Here is a 19,978-nt window from a genome sequence, read left to right on the forward strand (position 1 = left end):
GGGATCAGAAGATGCCAGCTGGTGAAAAACAAAGAATGAAGGAGATTCAACTATTTTTATGATTATGAAACCTTTATATGTATTTGGATGTGAACATAAATAAAATATGATATATGTTTATTGTTGGTATTTATTTAATTATTAAGAAAGGATTGTTTGGATTGTTAAGTTATATTTTTGTGAGAGTAAAAGGTTGAGGGTAAAGGGCTTTTATTTATTTATACTTTTTCTTCAATAATAACAATGATAAAAACGATAATTAAAATAAGAACCGCTAAAAATGATGATGGTACTGATATACCGATTAATGGAAAGATATGAATGACAGGAATGATTATAAGAACAATAATTATGTTAAGAATGACAACGTCAATATAATGAAATCTATTTGGGAAAGAAATTGAATAATGACAATTTTTGACTCAGATCACTGGAACAATGACAAACGGCGTCAACATACATGATCTTTTTCCCCTGGGATATACGATATCGATATCATACCACCACAATTAATAAATAATAAAAATAACTTTAAAAAAAAAATAATATATATATGAAAAACAAAAATATATGCAAACCGGATCATCAAGTATATTTTCGGCAATGGAACTAATAAATCTCACTATGCATACGCATTTTTTCTATAATACTCTACAGGCTACATAGTGGTACAGTCCACTATAATTAAACGGGTAGACATCATGTATGGGATCTATATATTAGTGAAAATACATGATGCATGCATCAACTCTTTCGTGGGTAATAAAATTACATGATATAATTTCAAAGAATGAATAAATAAATGAATGAATAAATAAATGAATGAATAAATAAATGAATGAATAAATAAATGAATGAATAAATAAATGAATGAATAAATAAATGAATGAATAAATAAATGAATGAATAAATAAATGAATGAATAAATAAATGAATGAATAAATATTTTCTTAGGTAAAATTTTTGTTTATTAACAAAATAATAATATTTTTCATATTATTGTATTCTTTTTAAGATAAAATTATAGTAATGTCGTATATTTACAAAAAATTTTAACAAATCTTTTAAAAACTTTAAAGCATTTTCTTTTTAAATTTGAAAAGATCTTATCATACCAGATTTATATGCTAACATGTATAGATACCTACAATCCAAATATAAGACCATTTTGTCCTTGAACTTTAGAACTGTATATAATTTATATTCATTTTTACACAAATTAAAAACTTAAATTCATGAGATAACTCCACATGCCCTAATACGATTCCAGCAAAAATTAGGTCTTTCAAAATCAAAAACATAATTAAAATTTAATTATTAGGCGACTCTTCAATTTGAGAATGTAACTAGTTACATTACAAGCGAGGTATCTAAACTAGTTTATATTTTAAGTAATGCGATTGTTTAACTAATTACTTTTGTAATGTTACTTTAGCGTTACTACCAACTCTATGGGTGAAAAAAAACTTTTAATTCCAGCACCACCAATGCAAACATTTTCACAAGTTGCCCAACCCGAAAAATAATTATACCGGCTTCAGCGCGCTGGTCTCACACAATATTCAAGTAAAAAAACATTTCATTTTTTTTTTACCTTCTATTTTATTGTTAATTTTATTTTAATTATCCAATATACGATTGTAGAATAATCGAAAACAATCTTGGGTTAATTTATAAATCTGTATTGTTTCATACTTTTTGAACATAATTTTTTTAAAAAAATAAATTTTTAATTTTCTTCCATCGGGTTTATGAGTTAACATATTTAATATGTTGTGAAACGGTTCATAACTCAATATTTAATATTTTATCCAGAATAATATTATGCAAGCCTGAAGATTTTGATCATAGATGTATGAGTTAACATATTTATTATGTTGTGACAGGCAGCGTCTACATGAGCGGGGGGGGGGAGGGTAGGAACAGTTTGCATCCTAATATCTATAAAGGGGTAAGGGGTAGGTGGTAGGGGGTAGGGGGTAGGCATTTTGGGGGGTAGGCTATAATAATCTAGAAAATTTTACATTACATTTTAAAATTATCTATGGATAACATTTTGGTATATAGGGGGGTAGATATATATTTTTGAGGGGGGTTTGCATCCAGTGAATATACTGTCATGTAGACGCTGGTGACAGGGCTCATAACTCAATATTTTATTCAGAATAACATTACGCAGGCCTGAAGATTTTGATCATAGATGGCACAAAGGTCTAGACATGGATTAGCGAAATCTCGAGGCCTAGGCAATATTTTTCTGATTAAAATATTGAGTTAGCCGTTTTGTAAAATAGGCTTAAATCGAGCCGTTTAACAACACTATTTATTATATTGATTGGATCACATAAAAAGAAGAAAATAATAGAAGTTATTTTAAGTGAATTTTAAACCCTCCCCCCCTCCCCTCCACCCATTCTATTCCTATTACCTTAGGAATGACATTCGATTAATTAAAAACCTTGATTTTTTTTTATCTATTTTGATTAAAGTTTTAAAACTTAAAATCCCTCTATTTTTGTATGTATATCTATTAATACTTTATTCAGAATTAATTATTTATTAAATTTATTCAAGCAAATATAATCTAGGATCTTTACCTCGTAAAAAGAAGGTTATAATCTTTAATATATTTTTATATTTTGTCAGGTAGATATACTTGTAAAAAAACAATTATTCATTATCTACATAAATAATTTATTTAGATAATTATAGAATAATGATTATAAAGGCAAAATAAATATATATATTTTATATTAATTTTGATAAGTGAATATATAATTATAGCAGATAAGAAAAAAAATACAATTTGGTAGTTGGAGGAGAAGATTTGTTCCCTTTGAGAAAATTTGCCGGTTTTCTAAAAAAAAATAATATTAAACTAATAAAGATTGTTCCTATACTTCTTTTCGCCCCATTTCCCTAGTTTTAAAAACATGTAAAAACCAAAATAGTTTTAAGGAAAAAAAATTACGTGGGTGAAGCCAAGCCTACACAGGAAAGGTGAAAAGATCTATTTAATCTTAATTTTGATAAAAAAAAATTTATATAAATTCATATTTAATATTTTTTCCACTATTTTTTAAATTTCTATCTGAATTACATAAACAACCTATATTTCTTTGAATTGTTACTGATTGTACAAAAGTATATTTGGAAGCAATTTAGGATAAATATTTATGAAGAATTTTATTATGTTCTTAGGTCCACGGGTCTAAAGAGGATTACTCTTCCCGAAAAAAAAGGCAAATCATTGTAATCTATTAGATCAAGAATTTAGCAAAAAATATAATATCTTAGCCTCGAGATTTTTATTAGAAAATGGATTTTGGCCATTTTTTAGAAATGCTCATAATCGAGGTACTAGATAGTTTTAAATGCAATGATCGGTATATTTAATAGAATTAACATACATGATACAAATTTGATTTTTATTTTAATAAGGTATTATTTTACTTTAATTAATCAGGTATACAACATGTATAGTTTTTATAATTATAAAACTAAATGAATTACAAATCATAATTTAATGAAATGTATCTTTATATATTTTTACAGTTTAATTCGCTTATCGCATTTTAAATTATTTATCCTATATATTAGTGTGTGTATGAAATACGATCTCCATTTTATTTGGTCCTCGTATTCCCTATATTTAAAATGCGGGGGGGGGGGGGGGGGTTAGAAATAATATAAATAAGTCAAAATGGGGATAAAATAATTGAAAAGAAACACTAAAAAATAATCATAAATACCCAAATATTGGGGAAAGAAAATTTACAAAGCTAACACATTATTCAACTAGTTTAAAAATTAAGTTAACACATTAGCTGTAATAAACCTAACTAATTTAACAAATTCTCCATCTGCGTTACTGCTAGACTAATTTTTTTCTTCTTCTTAATTCTGAATTCTATTCAGAAAAGCAGCCTGGACAGTATTTTTTTTAAAAAAAATATTTTATTATTAATTATAGATCTTGTCATAAGGTAAATGATATAATTTAAAAAGCTTAAAAAGGTTCAAAATTTTTTTTAAAAAAATGGAATGACATATCAGGGTACAGCCACCCGGCTTATCAAATGCTTGCTTACAGTTATATAGTTAAACTCACCTGTACTCTTTTAAAATCACATACTTCCACATCTACATTTGATGTAAAAATTTTATTTTAAATATTAGTTTTTTAAAATTAAGCAAAAAAAATACTTTATTTCCCTTTCCGTGAAGTGCCGGTTTGTCCAAAAAAAAAAGGTTGGATATATAAATATACTAATGTGCGTAATTAATTATTCTAAAAATTTATAAATTATAATTAAATAAAATAAATATTTTTTTTTAAATATAATAATAATAAAATAATAAATTATTATCATTTTTTTAAAAATTAAATTTAACCCCCACCCCCCTCCCCTCCCCAAAAGAATAAAATAAAAATTGTTATTTTTTTTTATTAGCTGAAGATGACAGGATGGATTGCGTTTAAAGAATACAGTATGCCCTACACGATATCTATGAATCTTCTGGCAATTTTAGGGCTACTTTTAAACATGCTAGTTATTTCGTTGTTAAGCAATTCTAGATTTCGTCTGAAATCTTACTATTACATGAAATGGATGGCTATCAATAATATTTTATGCTGTATCATATCCGCGCTCAACATTGTAGAACATAGTCTAAGTTCTCATGACTCATTAAAATTGTGTCGAACTATGGGTAGGATAGCGACTAGCCATATAACCTTGATTAAAATTTTCACTACATTTGGGCATTCATTGAATATCTGCTTCTTCGCCGATCGATATCTATGCTTAGTATTTTATTCCCGCATCCTTCAAATAAGGTCCGAATTTGTGTATAGGTTTGAAACATAATTTTAACATAATTTATACGATAATCATATAATCAATTGTAAAAAATATACGAAACGTTAAAATACTCTTTTGTTGGGGTTCGTATTCACCCCGGGGTTTTCGACTTTTATAAATACAAGACCAGGTTATCACTGTCATTCGTGAATATCTTGGTCTAATCCTTATGAATTTTCATCTACTTCATCGAGTACAGTAACAAGCTCAAGTAATCTAATTTTCTCCACTAAACTTTCAGTTCTGATCACCATCTATGGCACATAATAAATCTTAATTACTTTAGCTATCAACCATTCACCCACACCTAATTTCCAAGGCACATCTAGTGACCTCATTCGTTGCCTTCGGACTTCTAATTTATTTATCTTTGCCTGATATATATATATATATCTAATGACAAAAAATTGATTTAGTAGTTTTATTCCTGATGGTAAAGCTAACACACGTTATCTAATTTCTAATTCACTTTTCTAGGGCTCTCTCCCATATAATATCTCATTCAAAAGCTTAATCACTCAATATGACGTAATTCAAACGGGTAATATTTTTTTCTGCAGAATGGGAAATTTAAACTTCATTTTTAATAAGCGACGAGAATCCGTTATCGCGTTACCAAGTTGTCAAAGTCTGTCAATCATTTTCCTAGTTTTTAACCGCTTTCATAATTGGCTCCAGCTGATTTACATACCTTTATATTTTTCAATGATTTGTCGACTCCCTCTCGGAAATCTATTCTTATTATTTAGCAACCTTTATAGTCGTGAACTCCGTTGCTATTAAACCATATATTCCCTTATCTATTTTATTGTTCCTTTGTCGTTTTCCACTCTTGCATTTTAGGAACTTAGAATATAGTTTTCTCTTGCTTCTTATTCCATCTGCATGTAAAATTGAGTTTCTGCTACCTGTTAGTTCAACACATGACATATCATCTCTGGTGCTCAATCCAACAAACCTTATTAATCTTTTTCCACTTGTAAAATAAGGATTAGTAAAAATCATATCACTCTCATGTCAGATCAGTGTGATTAATTTATATTTTATATTTCTTATTTCAAGATCAACTACATCTAAAATGTTTATATTCACACTCTTCCCTCTCTAGATAACAGTTCCCTACAAACTTGAACTCCTTCGTCCTTAGCGAAAACTACGTTAACATGTTAATTTTATTCAACACAAGCAGCATAACATAATTGTCTCCCTTATAACATGCCAGATGTATCAAACAATTTATCTTCAATAGAATTTTTCTTTATCATGGCATAAAAAAAATTCACAATTCTGCCAGTGATAATAGTAATAACGAAACTAAACAGCTATTCTGAATCCCATTCATTTTGAAAAACTTGTCATATATTTTCCTTTCACCAATCTCCCAAATTCCTAAATATGCACACTAATTCTATCGATTCTTGTACTTCCATGCAACATATATCTACTTTCTTTCAGTTCAATTAATCAAGGCATATTTTTATTCTTATATGCCTCTAGCTAGCAAATTGACTCTTAAATATTTAGGCATAAATATCCCCTTTATATGCCACGTTTTTACTAAAAAAAATTTCTCTGATTATTGGGTTTCTACTTTGTATAAGCTTGGCAGGGACTGCCTAACTCTTGGATGTTACCCATATGATGCTAATTTATAACTTTACCTATATTAAAATAATATCATAATTTAATATTCGTTTTTTTTTGTTATTTAAACACTAGTTAGATAGGCTAAATAAATTAGATATTTATATATATATGTATATATTATGTTTATCAAAAAATATATACAAAAGATTGACCCCTTATTTATTGCTAACCTTCATCATTCTCATAAACCTGACTGATTACAATAGTTTCACTGGGCAAAAAACACATTATGGGAAATGGCGCAACAATAAAACAATTTGTAGTATTCAATTGTATGAAGAAATCAAACCCTCTCTAGCTCACACGTTACTCATTTATTTGGTGATAGATTTTACTATTCCTGTGCTATTGCTAATATTAATAACAGTTTTAATCATCAGATATTTACTTAAACCGCGCATGGGTGTCGCTGAAGGGAGCAGGCTTAGTTTACATGCATTGAGTCTCAGAGAGGTAAAAAATAACGAAATTATAGACGATTCACGACTTAAAGGAATATATAAATCTGCAACTGAGCTTACCTATCTGAAATTCAAAAATATTTTAGATATTTCGAAAACAGAACTCCCATTACGTAATTCAGTATATCCCGTCAAAATTCTTGCTTTAAAATCAAACGATTTGCATCACGTACACATAGGACATAAACACTTACACTCCTTTCCAAAACTTTCATCAAAATCTCCTCATCGCCTTTCTTCCAGAGTACCGGAATTGTCTTTGAATATATTCTCTAGAGTGGCGCAACAAAGAAAGAAAAAGCACAAAGCCACTAGAAAAACCTTATCCCTGTTTTGCCAAATGTTGGGCCAATACTTGATCTTGAGCCCTATATACATTTACAACTTTCGATATTTGATCACGTGTTCCTCCCTGAATCCCATTTCTACAAATAAAAATTGCTCTTATTACAACAAACTTCAAATCGTTTTTGTTTATTTGGAGTTGATATGTTTCTCATGCTATATAATGGTGTTCGTTTTATGTGACGCCAATCTGAGGATAGCTTTAGGGACAATGATCAAGGCTACATTTTGTTAATAAATAAAACATGTTTGTCATAATTTATTTATAATCAATGTAAGTTAAACCTTTTGATGTTACAATGTATATGTGTGGTAACTAGTGTCAATTCGGGTTATCACCAAAATTTAATTCTTTATTTTTTTTAAGGAGAAATCAATTATAAAATATGATAGAATTGTAATTAAGGATTATTATGAAGAATGAATAACAATGTTATAATAATTTTTTGCCATCCTTAATTTTTGAATATTTTAAATAATGCTCTTTTTTTTGCACCCATTAGATTGTAATATTATATATGAAGGTCTTATTTATTTTCTGATATACGCACAAACAAGATACATGATTGCGCAATAACATTCAATAGGAATAATTATAAATCATGAAATTATAACACATTCTCTTTGTTTTAGATTCCATCCATATATATTTCAAGACCTGCAGACCTAAAAATTATGTTTGTCAAATTGTAATAGTAATGATTTTAATTAAATAAAATAAAATTAGCAAGTTTGAATAAAAAAAAAACTTAGAAAAAAAAATTATACTTAAAATTATTGGGGTGATTTTTTGGCTGGAAATTAAAAATTTATTGTTAAATATATTTAAGGAAAATTTGGGAAATTATTTTTAAAACGACGAAATAGGGCGGGATTATAAAATAACAACAGACCCACAATCTTTATTTAACTTTTAATCCTGCGCCTTATCATTGCATCATTTTAAATATTTTAGCCAATTAAAATAATCTATTTCGAATAAACATTACTTGAGCTGAGCTATTTATATTATCAAAGAATGCATGTACATAAAAAATAAAAATAAAACACAAATATGATTTATTTATGAACCATGAGGGAAAATTATTTTTAAAAAATCCTGACTACTTGATCACATTATGAGAAAATGGGTTTAAAAAATAGACTAAATATTGAACCACCCACTCCCTTATTGAATATTAAATGTGATAGTTAGTTTAAGTAAGTTTCATGAGCAAAATATTATTTTTTTTTAATATACATTCTTCCCATCGACAGGAACAGATTTTCCAGTTCTTATCTTACAATGACGCAATTTTTTTTTGAAATTAAATAAAAATATGCAACATTGAATCAAACTTCCAAACTAAATCTAACACGATTGTAAAAAAATTTCACAAAAATCCTCCACATCATTTATTTGAAATGTTTTTTTTTGTTTTATTAAACAAAAAAAAGTATCTAATTTGTAATGCTATTATTTTCCATTTCGGGTTTATATCTTATCTAATAGAAATAGGGAAAGTCATTATTTTTTTAGATCATTAAAATGTAACTAAGTTAAATAGTATAGTTAGCTCACTTGAAATGTAACTAGTTACAGTTACAAAAATATAATTACCTTAATTTATCTCGAAAAATGTTAATTATATGATATAACTTAATACATTAAGGAGATATAAAGTAAGGAAAAGTATGAAGCAGGGGAAAAAGCCGTTTTAACCCTATTTTAAAAGTCCGACTATTTTTTAATAGGTAAAAAAAAAAAAACTTTTTTAAAATAAGTTCTTTATTTATATACTCCTTACGTGGAAAGTTTCTAGTTGAAAATTTATATTTATATTTAGAAAAAATAATGATTCCATATAGCATCTCTATGAGCGTCTAAATGTAAAAATTATTGTTCTTAAAGAAAAAAATGCTAGCATTATAATAAATATTATCAGATTCTATATGTAATCCACTAGTAATAGAAGGTATATCATAAAAACTAAAAGAATTAGGACTTTAATTTGACCATAATCGGAACATAAAAATGAGGAACAGATGAAACATATATTGGATAGATTGAAATTATTATATAATTGTATTGTAGTGTCAAATTAAATCAAAAAGCTTTCTTAGTGGTTATAAAATAACATGCAAGTTAATGATGTCAAATTAGTTCGCAGGACTTTAAAGGAAGAAGAAAAATAATTTCTTCTATATTTCACTTAATTTTTTTAGTGGGCATCATAGAATAATGCAGTCTAAAATATATACTTGGTAGGTATACAAAAATTATTCAGTCTTCAAAAATATCTGCTTAAGTTAGTTTAAGATTTTTCAGCTTAAATTTCTTCTACAGAAAAATGTATACAAAGTAACACTTTGAACAATAATTTGAAATAAAAATAATTAAAAGTTTAATAATTTTTTATAAGAAAAATCTTTGGGGAAAAAGTGGATATTCATTATTTTTTGTTTCACTGCCAGAAATTTTCATTAATTTCGATGATTCACCCCTTAGGCATAACCAGGGAAAAATTTCCCTCCACTTAGGAAAATTTTTCTGTCCTCGTGAATATCATTATCTAATTTTTTTAAATTAACCCTCCCCCCTCCCCTTTACACGCATCCCCCTCCCCTATCAAATCAAAAATGTATACAATATATGTTATTACTCTAAAAAGAATATTTAAGGCGATGGGCAAAAAATTTGAGATTACATTTGTTTTAACAAGAAGGCGAAATAATTTATTTTATTTTTTTAAATTTTTAATATATTTATTTTAATATAAGTTAATATCGAACCATTACCTAGATAATAAATGCTTTATATCATAAAAAATATCAATTTAAAAATTATAAAAAATAGATTTTTTTAAAAAAAAATTATATGGCTTTTTAAAAAAAATTATTTGAATTGAAATATAATTGCCAGGGTTGCAATATTTATTGTTGTTTGCAAGATTACAAGCGATTTTTAAAAATGGCGAACTCAATATTTAGTCCAGAAAAATATTACTGGAGCCTGATATTGATGCCATATATTTAACTATAAAGGATCAAAAATAATTTATCAAGTTTTCGTCATATTTGTCTAGTAGATAAATTGGAATTATAATACACGCCATTTTGGTAACAAATAATAATGTATCTAGTAATCAAGATCTTAAAATTCTAGCTTCAATGAACATAAACACATGTGTTAATAACACAGGCAAAATGAGTGATATCGATAAAATTCAAATGCCAAAAGTATTCGGCTTGCTAAAAGGGCTCGTATTGACATTTAAACTCTTGAATTATCAATCGGTATTCGAAACGACATTGGAATTTGACAAGCAAAATGTATCCAAAATTTTCAAGGAAGTTGAGAAAATATTCCCACTTGATTCTTATAAGAATCGTTCTTACTGCACAAAAGTCAAAAAAATTAAAATATTTTGCCATTATCGATCTTAATCTTATATATGTAATGCTGAAGGTCCATGAGCCAGGTTTAGATACTTCCATAAGCCTAATTTTTTTTAAAAAAAAAAGTCAGACTATTCAGATCGAGTTTAAAAACTAAGTAGAATCCAGTTATTCTATAAATCGGTTTTGTCAGGTTTGGGTTTGGGTCAACAAAATAAATAAAATCGTTTGGCTTTTAAACTTGATCCGAATGTAGCAGATTTTTATTTGAAAATATTCTCAGTTCTTGGAATTGTCTGAACCTGAAATGTTGACCTTTAACTATAATAATAACATATGTAAGCATTATTTAACATTGAAATGATTAAAAAAAATAAAATTTGAAATTTTTCATAAAGTAGTTAATTTCAAATTCATTAAAATGTTATTATATTTATCAATAAAACTCGATATCTTTATCAGTCAAATAACTATAAAATAAAATGGGAGGATGATTATGATAGTAGGAAGTTATTGGCGTTAAAGTTTTCTATTTAATATTTTGCATGAAAGAATCTCCCGTTTTATTAAATGATCTCAATATTATTGGCTTAGTTCCATTTCCCTTTTATGTTGGATCTCCTTTATATCTGATGTAAGATAAGGTGGGTTAGTCCTTATCATTATTTTGGATCAGTTGCCTGTGCTTGACAATCCACGTTTTTCTCTGGAACTTATGTATACATCATTAATATCTTGCTTACAATAAAAGAGGAAAATATATTAAAGGATCTTTAAAAAAAAGACTTTGTATATTTCTCCTCCATCTGTAATCAATTAAGACGGTAATAGTAAGTCCTTATTTGAGTCTAAGGAGAAACCACAGGCTCAGACAAAAAAAATACATGATCAACGTCTATAAATTCATATATTTAAATTTGAAATCCATTTAATTTTAGATTAATGAATTATAATATAATAAACTTAGAAAAAAAATAGTTAGTAAAATCACATAATACAGCCCCTCCAAGAAAATTTGAATTGGAAAAAGAAAAGATTATATAAATAATATGTGCAGAATTTTATTTCTTTTTTTTAAATAAAAGTTAAATTTTGCTAAATCCAAAATTATGGTTAAAATAAAATATATTAATAAATAAAAACACATCAATCAAAATTAAACTTAGTGGATGAGAAAGTGATTAAGGAATGGAGTAAACCCGGTAGTGTTGAAAAGCCTAATTAGATATTTAAAAAACGGCACAATATTATTCTCAAAGATGGCGGAAAGGTTTCGATCCCTCTTTTTGTCAAATCACGTGGAAAATCTTAATCGGACCGTTTTTCAAAATCGACCCAATTTTAAGAACACTCTAAAAATTAATAAAAATAATTTCACTTGCCCATAGGGGGACCTGAAATCAAAGGTTACACGTTTTAACCTAAAAGGTTAACTCGTTTTAAAACATCTGATGCGCACAACGAGATCATTAAGAGGCCTCTTTATTTAATATAATATAATATCTTATAATGTAATAATGTATGTTTTATGTAAAAAGTTCGAATTATTATTGTTTTTCACTTTTCAAAAGTAACTAGTTACATTAAAAATTTTACCACGTGCATAATTTAACCGGGTACCGTTTTTACTCATACATATCTAATATTCATATTAAGATGATGTTAATTATGTAACTTAACTTAATATATTTAATAAAAAGCAGTTTAAAGGCCATGTTATTTAATATATATAAAATTTTTATTATTTTTCTCAATCGTTTCTATATATTTTTTTTAAAATTTTTAATGCCGTAGAATAATGCAGTCTATGATAAACTTGGTGTAAAAATTATTCAGTTTACATTAAGATGCTTCCTTAAATTGGTTTAAGTAAAAGTGGGCAGAGAACACACGATTTAAAATATTCGGGCCGAGTATCTTTTAAAAATATTTTAGGTCCCGCCCGGGTTAGGAGTAATGAAAGGGGAGGAGGGGCATGCCAGTTCTGGTAACTATCGTAAGCTAATAAAAATCTCTCTTACCCATCACCCCAATACCTTAGTGAATACAATATGTCGCTATAAACAATAATTGTAAGGAAAAATGAGTAAAATAATTAATTTTTAAAACGGAAACTAGGCCTGGATAATTGATGTACATTATTGTCACCTGACATTTCATTTGTTTCGCCATCATATATTTAATTTGATAAATTTAAGTAAAGCTTATTTACATAAAAATAAACTATTAGAATTATTAACAACGGTGAATATTCGATTATGTTGCTTCACTGCCGCCAGATATTTATATTATTTCTTATGATTTACTTATTAAATCAGTTTAAAAACTTGAGGTTGAGCCTATGTATAAAAATTTAGCAAAAACAATTAATAAATAATTTACGATCAATATAAAAACAGAATTCGTTCCGTCATTCGTCATAGAAAGTGCATCACCTTTTTCGCAATGTAAAACAGCAGGGCTGCGCTTGGACACTTCCATTCCCCATCTAACTGAATTTTAAAAAAATCGGGGGTAACCTATGAGAAAACTTAAACACCCTTTCTGGACAGGCATCACTTACCTGTGGCAGCAAGAGTCTTATTGGGAAATAGAAAGATAGAATAAAGGCCATGTTTACTCGGTTAAATGAAAATTTTGCTTATGAAGAGTTTTGGTTAGGCAATTTGGGTTCATTTTGTATTGTGCCGCTAATAGAATGGAATAACATAAAATTAAATGATATTAACAATACGCAGACAATCGTTAATCAATTTTAAATGCTTATAACTACATTTTGGATTCAACGACCATTAATAAAAGCTACATAGACGAATAAAGTTATTATTTATATTGTTGTTCATGTTAAAAGTATCAGAAAAAAAACACATTTATTCACATTTTAAGGATTCTAGTATCGTTTTAATAACGCATATTGTTTTCGTAATGAAGCAACTATACCCCTTTATCCAGTTAAGAATAATAGGGGAGAGGGGTACTAAGAATTCCTTCTGAGATATAAATTAAATTTAATATTATACAAAATGTAACAAAATACAAAACTTAACATGGAATATTTTGAAATGACATAGGTAATAAAATATATTAAAAAAAAGAACTTACAGAAAATTAATAAATCACAAGAACCCGAAAATGTAGGAATTTACAAAAAATCAAAGAGCTTACGAAAAATATCAGAACTTACAACCAAAGGCTCACACGGATATCTCAATACTACTTAGATAACTCTTATAAATCAAACTTGATAAAACGAAATCTTAGAAAAATTTATTTCTTCGTTTTTGAAAATTTCAGCACAAATGATATTAATCGTTTTTTTTTTATTTTAAGCACATAAAAAAAAATTAATCTTATAATTTTAAGCATAAAAAAATTATTTTATAAATTTAATTTAAGCATAAAAAAATAATCGTTTTGAAAATTTAAGCACACAAAAAATTAATCCTTTTGAAAATTTAAGCATAAAAAATTAATAAAATCATAACTTTTGTAAGCATAAAATTCATAATGAATAATAAAAATATTTTTCCACAAAACGATAAAAAAAATATCATGATATAAAAAAATCTAAGTTTTTTTCATTAAAATGATTGACATTTATACTAATTTTATATAAACAAAAGGAAAAATATTGCGAACTACGACAATAGGGATTTTATACATCTTTTTCTAGCTCTTCTTATAAGGCTTGCAAACCTAATCCTTCGATCACATTTAATTCTAAAAGAACTGAAATTTAAATGTGCACAGTATGAAATAGAAAAAATTTTGGGTAATTTTATTGACAAAACTTGCATCTAAACTTTTAAATTTAAAATAATTTTAAAACATTAATATTATTTATTATAACAAAATTTTGATTTTCAACATGATCGACGTAAAATATTTCTATTTACATTCCAAAAAAAATGTAAATTAAAGCTAAATTTACCATTTCAAGATTTACTAAAAGTACTGTATAAAGTTCCTAAAAAGGATAGCTAGCGACATTTTACTAAAAATTATGCCATTATATTTTTTTTTTACTATCAATCTTATGATGGCGAATCAACCAAAAACAATTTTTAAGGATTACCTTTTACCTATAATAATTATCATTATACTAGATTATTTATTTTTATATTTATATTACGCTTTTCCTTCTTCTATTATAAGAGGAGAATCAATAATATGATTTCCGAAACTTTACAAATTTACAAATAAATATAATATATACTAACATAGATTATTCAATTATAAATAAATATGATATCTATTTAACCATTTAAAGTCATTCTTCCAAATAAATCCTTCAATACTTCTCTTTGTTTTTTTTTAAAAAAAAGGAATTGACAAATTTTTGTTATCAAATAGACCTTTGACTATTGTTCCGTAAATTTTCCTCAAATTGGGATCGCATAGCACAAATATCATTATATAAAATGAGTAACTCAACAAGTTTACGTAGACGACACTGAAATGCCATTTATTGTAATAAGAACAGTCTCGAGTTGGGAAGAGGGGTTTCTTCGGTGAGCAAATTATTAAGTAATGTAAATTGTAAATGTATATGAGTGTCAGGAGTAAATATTCTATCAACACTTGACCTAGCAGGGATATGGTTTTACAGATGGCTTTGCATATTTTTTTTCTTTGTTTGAACCTAGGAGATATATTGAAAATTGATTTTGGTACTATTGAAGGAGAATGAGGGGGTAAATATGTTGATGATTTTGGAAAAGAATGCAAGTTATTAGGTACTATGGATATGAGATTCCACTCGTTCGATACCAAAGCTCGGTGGCAACTTTTTATGGGATAAACGGAATTATTTATGGCAAGTTTTGTATTTATTTTGACCAAGGGTACTTCGGATTTAAAATTGTTCATCATATTTCCTGTTTTATATTTATTTTCACAACGAATATAGCTAATATTATCATCCTTTTTTACTCTCCCCTTGCTGTCTAACCTTTGCGAATTCTCCAGTACGCACACTTTACTGCTAGCAACACAAAATTTACATATTTGTATGATAATCAAAACCGTTATTGATATCAGCAGGACTATCGGAATAATTTCTATTGCAAGGTGGATGAATAGTTTATAATCTAAGGAGTCTTTATTTTTTTTGAACATTTTGAAGAGACATATAGTTTTATTGTCGATTCCTTGGACATAATCTGTCATTTGACCACGATAAATATTGTAATCAGTAAGATTTATAGAAAGAAAGAGGGTAAGAACAAGAAGCGGGATGTACCTATTTTAATATTATAATAGTTTCATTAATAATATTATTTATCATAATTTTGTAAATATAATAATATAGCCTCCATACATATGAAAAGTTTAGTTGATTTTAATTAAATGTTATAGAGACAAACTTACGTCAACATATAACGACGTTACTACTTACAAAAAAACAAAGAAGAATTAAACAGTTACTATTGTCTATTTATTGGATTAAATCAGGGATCCAAACCGAACCTGAACCGAACCGTTAAACCGCTAAAAACCGGTATTTTTTGTCGAACCTAAACCGAACCTAAACCTCTAAAATTTCTAGCCGAACCTGAATCGAACCGCTAAAATGCCTCTGAACCGGTTCGAATCTCATTATTTTATGCTTATAAAATAGTGTGTAAGTTTTTACTAGTAGTATATTGCAAAAATATTAATTATATTCAAATTGTTTTAAAAATTATTATCAATCACATTTGATTGATAAACGTCAGTCATATTTATAAACTTTAGTATATTGCCATTTTACAATATTTTTTAAATATTTTAAGCTTATAAATTATAATACCTAGAAAAAAATTAAATCTAATATATAAATTTTTACATATAGTTTTATAAATGACACATCAAATCTGTTATCATACTGGCAATGCCAGCTACCCAAGTTAGTGTGGAGAGGATGTTTTTCAACAAATAAATTTATAATATCTCTTTATAGATGTAAGTGAGACGAATTTTGAAAATATATTAATTGTGCAGCTTAATAAAAAAAATTTAAGTAATTGTTCATATTAAAATTATGATATATTTATTTGTTATATTTATAAATAATATTATTTTATAATGTGCAATTAATAAAAATGAAGGTTTTTATTTTAATTATGAAATTAAAAAAAATTTTTCCTTATACACAATTCTAATGTAGGTTTGAATACAAAAATGTTCAAACCGGTTTTTAGAGGTTTGAACCGAACCGATATTTTTATTTTCGGTGAACCGGACCTGAACCTTGAACCGTTATTTTTGTCCGAACCTGAACCTGAACCGTACCGATATTCGTATCGGTTTGGATCCATGGATTAAATGCAGGATTATGATATATATTATTAATTATAGTTCTATTGTACTTTTAGAATTTTAAACTATATGGGGAAAAAATAAATAAAACTTCATATATTTAATTTTAGTTTATTGCAACTCTTTAAATAAGTATTAATATTTTTATATTTATGAAAAACAGCATAATGTCGAAAGATTCTCAAAATATTGATGTATTTTTTTTAAAATCAAATTTGATACTTATAAATATCATTTTTTGAAATATTTATCACATAACATATGATTAGTTTAGGCCTTAAAAAAATAAAAAATGCTTAAACAAGATTAGATGACGCTGTTATAATATTTATTTTTTAAATTACTGTATACAATATTTTAAATATAATATACTTAAACCTGTAAATAAAATGAGATCTTATGGAAAGTATGCGGGAATACATCACTAGGCATAGGTATCTGTCGACGAAATAGCTGATACTCAAGGAATGCCCGAAGAGAGTGAAACTTCTAGTTAAGATTACATGAGCCGTGGCTATTCTACCCATGGATTGACATGCTTCCAACGAGCTGTGAGCTTTCAAACTGTGTTCCAAGACGTTGATCGTGGATATAAGACAGCAGGCAATGTTATTACCGGCGATCCAATTCAGGTAATAGTAAGATTTCAAGCGACGAACTCTAGGGCTGATCAATATCAAAACCACTTGCAGATTTATGAATAACCCTAATATCGCTATGAGACTCAGGGAAATCTTGTGTGGCAAACCGTATTCGTAAAATGGAATCCATTGAGGCATATAATTATCGTGTTTTTCTTTAGAAAAGATAAATGGATAGATTATTAAATTTTAATTATTAAGAGTCTTTTTTTTTCAAAAAAAAATTTTAAAAAAAAATCTATTACAAGGTATATCTAGCACTTAATTTAGATTACCCACTGTTTTCGTTAATAGTATATTTTTTTCATAGATAAAATTGCTTTATTAGTTTTTTTCCATTTGTAGATTATTGATTTAATAATCACTATAAGATAATTAAAACTCAACCACCCCCCTATAGTTATCTGGTATGGAGATTGGTTAGATATTTTTTAATTTTTTTTATTCATATACATATGTCATTAGGATATAACATCAAAAAATTTTGGGGCAAATATTTAATCATTTATTAAGCGACGAGAAGACACTGTGTTTAAAAAAAAATTTATTATGACTCTTGAAAGGGACTATGACTTAAAAATTTGAAAAATGAAAGCGACAGAGGAGAAAGAGGGCTTTATTATACTAAAACCTTTATATAGGAATAAATTACTTAAGAGTTTAAACTATTTTTTATAAAATATGGAATAGTCTAGCTTGTATCTAAGGAAATACACGTAAATAAATGTTACTCTCGTAATTGGTGATGCAAAATTATGATATATACATTAATCGCAAGCTATGATAAAAATAATATTTACGTTACATTAAAAGGATCGATTTGTTGTTATAAAACAATATTTTATAGTACTATTTATTTTGTAGTTGTTATACTGTTTAAAATACAATTCTTTGCTAAGGAGTTAAACCATTACTGGATCGTGGAAGTAAACTGAACGATCTCTTATGAGATATTTGCGTTATTGACTAAATAGGGCATAAGAGTATCTATGGAATCTATAATTTCTATTAAGAATGAGTTATTCGAAAAGGATATTTTTTTTCTTTCTTAAAGTGAATGATGAGTACAAAATATTATGTACTTTAATTTTATTTTAAATTTAATTTTGAAAATAAACAATAACTAGAAAATAAAATTTAATTAAATTGATTTTTATTTTTAGAATGTAAATTGACATAATAAATATAATAAAACATTCAAAAAGTAGGCTTTTCTAAAAATAAGATATCGTGATGAATCCCAGGATAAAAGGAGCCCAATGTGTTATATCTAATTCAAAAATGAATAGAATATTCTATTCATTTAGAATAATTTAAATAATTTTTATTAAATAGTAAACGTTTTCAATGTCACCGTAACCAATTCATCTAATTTTGATATCACATTTTTCAAAGAAACAACACTATTTGACTACCTTTCTATGCTATCCTCCGCATTATAAAAATATCATGGCTTATAGCCAGACATATCGAGTCTATGATAAAATGTTTTTTTATATAATAATTTAATGATAATAATTTTATATATTTTGTTTTTTATAATTGTTTTAGTACTTTCATATTTTTCCTTCTATCAGGCATTTAAGACTCGGGGTAAGGTGGGCCGTTATGTTTTAATTTCGCTTATATCTGGTTTCTGTATATTGATGTGGGAACTGATTGAATAAATCAGTAAGTACTAATCAGTCATTAAATATTAACATATACATATATTCGGTTAATGATGCTTGGTACCTTAAGGTACCATCTATCAAATTTGAATTTTGTTCATTTTTCATTTGGATAGGCACTACCAAATATATTTATAATATATATTTGAAAAATCGTGATTTTTGGAAAGCCTCTATGGCCTAGTAGGCAAGAGCTTGGTTTACTTATCCCATGCTCCCGGGTTCGAATCCCGGGAATGTTCATGTTTTTTTTCTTATTCTAACTTGGTGGTTCCATCCTTGGAGGGATAATATATAGGAGGCCGGACTCGACCACGTGATTCCGTATTAATATATTAAATAATAAGGATCTTATTACATTTTAATAAATTTTGGTCGGTATTTAGCAAATTAGGTTGGTATTTAGAATATTTCCATACATTCACTTGGTAGTAAGCATCATTAACCCATATATTCCGAGCTTCTATTTTATTGTTCTAGCATGATACCCAATGCTAATCTTAGTATTTTTTTTATAAAACTCTCATTTCCAATAGTGCGTTTTTTTTTACTTTGAACTATCAATCAAACGAGAAAAAGCACTAAAATATATTAAATACGTGGGATTTCCGTTACTCCACAGTACGGTTGTCATATAATTATGAAATTATTGACATATTTGTTAATATATT

Source organism: Gordionus sp. m RMFG-2023, chromosome 1 (genome assembly GCF_954871325.1).
Source record: "Gordionus sp. m RMFG-2023 chromosome 1, tfGorSpeb1-WG-v2, whole genome shotgun sequence".
Classification (NCBI taxonomy): domain Eukaryota; kingdom Metazoa; phylum Nematomorpha; class Gordioida; order Chordodea; family Parachordodidae; genus Gordionus; species Gordionus sp. m RMFG-2023.